We start from the raw sequence: 6,214 nt of genomic DNA on the forward strand, positions 1-6,214 counted from the left end.
CATATTGTACATTAAAATAATCTATCTTTTATTTTTTCTCAAAATTTATGTAGAAATTTAAAATAAGTTACCATTAAGCTTGTTTTAAGTTTTAAGTTTAATTGCCTACTTCTTAAATTATGATATTCTTAGTTTAAAATACATCGTTGCAAATTCTTCTATAATTTTTGATACGATGCGTTTTTAGTTAATTAACTTTAATTATAAATAAATTATAAATTTTCCATGACGACCCTGCAAGCGTTCAAAAAATGTAAGCATCCAAATGGTTCAATTTCAAATTTTATTCAAATACAGTTTCAGTCTAAAATATTCCATTTTCAAGCCATGAAAATAAAAAATTAATTGATTAGAAAAAAAACGCTTATTTATTTAGACGCAATATTTGACTGTGCATGTAAAACGAGCAATTATAAATCAAATGTTTTAAAATAGATATTTTAAAATAGGAAACCGTGATTCATTAAAATTCCAAAGAGGTCAGCACTTACAACGTTAGTATTTTAATTGTTTTACTTGGAAAATCTTTAATTTTTAAGTGAAATAATAAAATTCGTTTATATGAATTGCAATTTAAAACTTAGTGAAAAATGTAAAAAAAAAAATTTCAAAGAAAATTGTGTTATTCACCCCTCCATGACAAAAAGACGCATTTGAAACAAAATAGTAAGATTTTCAACCACGGGATAAATTTTAAACTATAATTACGAGATTTTAACCAAACAACTTAGTTAATTCTAATTCATACAAGAAAAAAAAAACGAATTTAAAATTATATTTTGTTACCAAAAGAGATCAATTCTGCAATGAAGAGCCAACTTTTGAACTAAGAAAAAAATTCCCACTGAATTGTGGAATATTCTAAAAAAAGAAGAATCTTTAACAATATACCTCGCTGAATTTTTTTTACCAAATTTTCAAAAGTTGTATTTTAAAATCGATGAGTCAAATCTTACATCAAAGTCAAATTGTAGTTTTAACTAAATAATATGGTTAAATTTTCAAACAATATAAAATTAGATTTTTTCATTGAAAATTTTAATTTTTAAACAAATAAGTCGAATTCTGAAACAAGATAGAAAAAAAGTTCACTAAATTGTTACATATTTTAGGTAAAGAGACAAAATATTCTAAAAAATAGTTGCGTTTTCAATCCAAGGATTTGAATTTTTATTAGAAAGTTACTTTCTAGATCATATGAAATAGTCGAATTTAAAAAAAATGAATACATTTTCAATGTAAAATATAATATTTAATCTGGTTAAATGGTTAATAATTAAATTTATGTATTATGTTACTTTATTTTACATTACATTATTTTATTTTTATTATTTCTATTTCATTCTTCGTTGTTGAAAAGTAATTAATAGTTGATATTTCTATAAATTATCAAAAGAAAAGTTACAATTTAACAAAATAGTTCAACCTTTTCACAAAATTTGAGAATTTTCAATCAATTAGTTAAATTTTTAACTAAAATAGATTAATTCTAAACGAAAAATGTAATAAATTTTCCACACATAACTGACCCAAAAACTTCTCATAATAAAAAATGTTAAAAAAAAAGAAACTACAAAGTAACAAAAATTAAAGTTACCCTAAAAGTTACAAAACACGTAACTGTTCAGTGAATTAGTTCCTTGTTACAACTTACTACGGAACTCTGATTTACATACTTCTCCAATTCCTGTTTGTCAAAAAAAAATTCATGATGGCTTCTAGCGTATTTGTCTCAACGCGCCCTTATCAGATTATTTCTATTGAGGCACTTTGTGTTGAGAAAAAACGATGGATTTTATTTTAAATGATTTCAAATTTTCACTTTACATGAATTATATTACACTTACCAACACAGTTATGTATAACTGATAAGAATAAACAGAGAATAGCAGTCAGGCTCCATATTGTCGTCAAATAAATCAAACTTCTTTATGCAGGAATTTAAGAGGATAAATAGTTGAAAAAATTAAGTGGACAGATGAGTAGTCTAAATTTTCACTCATATATACTAGTCTTAATCTTATTTGTTTAATTAATCAGCCGACTGGGACCTTGATATAACGCCAGTCACGGGCATGGCCTTGGACTACTTCATCATGACCAGCGGCCGACTGCAATTCTAGGAAGTCCGTGTGTCAAGTTCCGTTATATTAAGTTTACAGTATACTTCACAACCCTATTTTCAAATTAAAACCGGAAAAATACTTGAGACTTATGAAATAGCATGAAAATATATCTATTTCCTGTTATTGAAAAAATTTTACCATCTAGCATTAGTTGGTGGTAAAAGTCGGATTTGGCACTATTCTCTAACATCTATTTTTAAAATTTATTTCAAAATTAGACTAATTTAATCAGAAATTACAAATTTGAAAACCCAAAATAGTAACATAATATTGACGAATTTTGTAGTGAATCTTGAGGTGATCAAGAAATGTGTCAAGGGTACAAGAAAATAAATAAAGTGCTTCAATGACTGCCTGACATTCTTCTTCTCTGCGCGTTCGATTGTTTTGAACCGCACTTAAATTTCTTTATTTTTGTCATTCTTGCTTCTAAGAGTAATTACGGAAAAAAGTTCAGCTATCCTTGTAGAACCCCACATGCAAAGATAAAGTTGGATCATCGAAAAGATCGTTTGTTATACCAGAGTCACCGTTTAAGACACCTCCCTCAGGTGTCATTCAGCTTTCAGCACGGTTGTAACGCCTCCGCTTAGAAGGGGGGGGGGGGGTTCATTAGTAGCTTTCCATGACAATCTCGGCAAATGCTTATTTATTATCAGTCAGAGTGGAGCCTTCCCTTCACACCATGACACGATGGAAAGTGTAAGGGGTATCACTAACATTATTTCTGTGACCATTCACTGACAGGGCACCTTTGAGTACATATTTGTTTTATTTAAATTGATACTTACCTTAACGATAGGTACGTATCAGATGTATTGTATTGCGAACAAATTGTCATTGAGCCGTTGTAAAGTTATGTCGAAGCGTCGATAGCTCTCTAAAAGAGCACTTGAATAATAGCCCCAAGGTTGCGCGTTCGATTCTCGCTATCCGTAATCTTTTCATGCATTGTTTTATTTATCAAAATGCTTTCTATTCCATTTTTAAATAAAACTTAATTTAATTATACCATTTAATTCATGCTTTGTTTTCAATAAAAACTCTGTTCTTCATATTTTTATTATTAGTCGTTTTCCCAATTGTGCATTTTATTCAAATTCATTATTCTTCAATATTTTTTAGTATTTATGTTTTCAACCAAAAGCTGATCAAAATATATTTATGAAAACTATGAAATGAGTGACTGCATCCACCGTTGTTTCGTATTTATTATTGAAATTTTAATTTGAAACACTTTGTTCCTACTTTCATTTAACAATATGGCTGCACGACAACTAGCCCGTAGACAATTGATCCGCATGGAATCTGGAAAGGGGACGGGGAATATTCCACTTAAGTTGTATGTAATACTTCGACATTGGTAACAATGATTGTTATGAGGAAATGGTCCAAACTTTTTAAAATAAAAACATGCCACAATCCTCATAAGTTCATTTAAAGAGAATCCTTTTTCATAAAATATATAAATAATAACGAGCAGATGGAACTCAGACATGTATCATGCTTAAAAAAAAAAGTACAATCAAAATACTCATTACCAGTACGTTTATCGGTTGTTGTGTGAATTATTAAATTTATTGTCTCACGGATCAATTGTCAATAGATCAATTGTTGCGCGGACCAACTGTCGCGGATTAATTTAATTAATTAATTGTCGCGGATATATAAATACTACAAACTATTGAAGCATGATTCATGAATATATTTTTTAAACAGTATGAATAGCGATAATTGAACTCGAAACCTTGGGGCTATCATTCAAGTGATTTACCAGGGAGCTACCGACACTTCGAAATGATTTTACACCGGCTCGAGGACCATCGGTTCCCAATATTTAAAATGCAATTCTCTTGAAAATGGGTCAAATTTGCGTTTCTTGATTTTTCTCAGAAAACATCTGGTACGCCCCTTTGATTGAGGAGAGTATCAATTTAAACAAAACGAAAAACGTGCCTAAAGATTCCGTTGTGAGCGATACCCCCACCCCCAGAGAAGTTAGAAATGGTGCAGCAGTTTTTAAACGTTATTTCTCTAAACAGTCCTCAGGGTCTTTTTGCACTCCCCCCCACTCAAGAAAAGCTGGAAAGGGTGAGGTTTTCATCAATATTATTTATTTAATTACTCACAGGGGTGCCCTTTCGCCCCCCCCCCCTATGTGTTGTTGTAAAATGAACACATCGTATTGTAAAAATTTGGTAAGATGAAATAAAATAGCAGCAAATGTTTCCATTATTGTCAAATAAATCAAAGTTAATCATGAGGAAATTTGAGAAAACGAATAGTCAAAAATTAAAGTAAACTGATGAATAGACAATCTTTTCTACTCATACATAGTCTGGATATCATTTTCCCTAGTACTCAACACAGTGAAACCTTGATATACCGCCGGTTCCGGGCTTGGCCTCAAATAGTATATCATGTCCGTTAATTAATAACAAAAATTAAAATAAATAAATAAATAAACAAGATAGACACTAAATTTGAGAAAACGAATAGTCAAAAATTAATTAAATTTTATTAATAATTGATGATTTACATTTATACTATATATTATATATTACTGTATTACTGATGAATAGACAATCTTTTCTACTCATACATAGTCTGGATATCATTTTCCCTAGTACTCAACACAGTGAAACCTTGATATACCGCCGGTTCCGGGCTTGACCTCAAATAGTATATCATGTCCGTTAATTAATAACAAAAATTTAAATAAATAAATAAATAAACAAGATAGACACTAAATTTGAGAAAACGAATATAAATTAAAGGAAAACAAAACAAAAAATAGGTTCATTAGAAATAGGTTCAAACAAAACAAAAAATAGGTTCATTAGAAATAGGTTCAATTACAGTTAAGATACCTTAGAACCCCAAGTGTGTTATTATTTATTTTATTAAGTTATTTTTTCCAAATTGAGTCCGGAAAAATACATAAGATTTATCACATTCTTATGAAAAATATTTATTTCCTGTCATTATTATGTTATCATTTAGAATGTACCATAATTTCAACAGTCAAGACCATAAGTGGAAAAAAACATTTTTAGTTTTCCTGAAAAGACTAAAGTGGGAGTAGAAAACAAATACGCGCGCAACACGGTGGAAAAAATATAACTTTTTTAGTTCAAAATCACGGACAGCCCACAAATAATGACAAATTCGGAAAAAAAATTTGAGAAAAATGATGATAAGATTTCTGCGACAGTTTTCCAGCCTGATTTTGTAATTAGGTTTTCAACATTTTTATAAATAAACAATGAGGACGAAAAAATGGCTAATGGATAAATGGGTAATAAAATTATTTGATGAAAAAATGTTTTCCACGATTTTCCATAATTATACGTTTTTCAAGTTCTATTGCAAGGAATCTGAATGGAAACAATATTATATTAAAAAAATGTTCTTCTAAGACTATGATTGTTTTATATTATAAGCAAATGTAATGAACAAATGCTGCAATCAGGCTTTTTTCGACCAAAAAATTTTTTTTTATGGCAATTTTTGCCGAGAAATTTTTTTTTCGATTTCAGACTTTCAATTAGGATCCTCATAAGAAATTCAGTAACATGCATGATAGTTGGTTGATAAATTGAAAAACCTGTATTTTTCTGCCGAAAAATGCGCGAATAATGGATTTGTTTATTAAATTTGTTTATAATATAAAATAATTATAATCCTAAGAGAAATTTTTTAAAATATCATCTTTTTTCTATTCGAATTCCTTGCAATAGAACGTGGAAAACGTATAATTATGAAAAATAGAAAGAAATATTTTTTTAACAAATAATTTGTTTACACATTTTTGTTTGTTTGTTGTATAATATTGAAACATCTTTAACTATTGTCACTCAATGCAACTTACGCGATTTGAATAATTTTCCTATCGTTGACGAGCACCGGCAACGCCAAATAGAAAACATAACTATTTTTTTCATCATACTTGTTTATCTATAAAAAAATTGAAAACCTGATTCAAAAGCCAGGCTCGAACATTCTCTTAGAAATCTCATCAGCTTTTTTCCCAAGTTTTTAGATTGTCATCAGAGAAGGTATTAGATTTGCGTACAATTTGACCCCCC

Source organism: Belonocnema kinseyi, chromosome 1 (assembly GCF_010883055.1).
Source record: "Belonocnema kinseyi isolate 2016_QV_RU_SX_M_011 chromosome 1, B_treatae_v1, whole genome shotgun sequence".
In the NCBI taxonomy this organism is placed as follows: Eukaryota; Metazoa; Arthropoda; class Insecta; order Hymenoptera; family Cynipidae; genus Belonocnema; species Belonocnema kinseyi.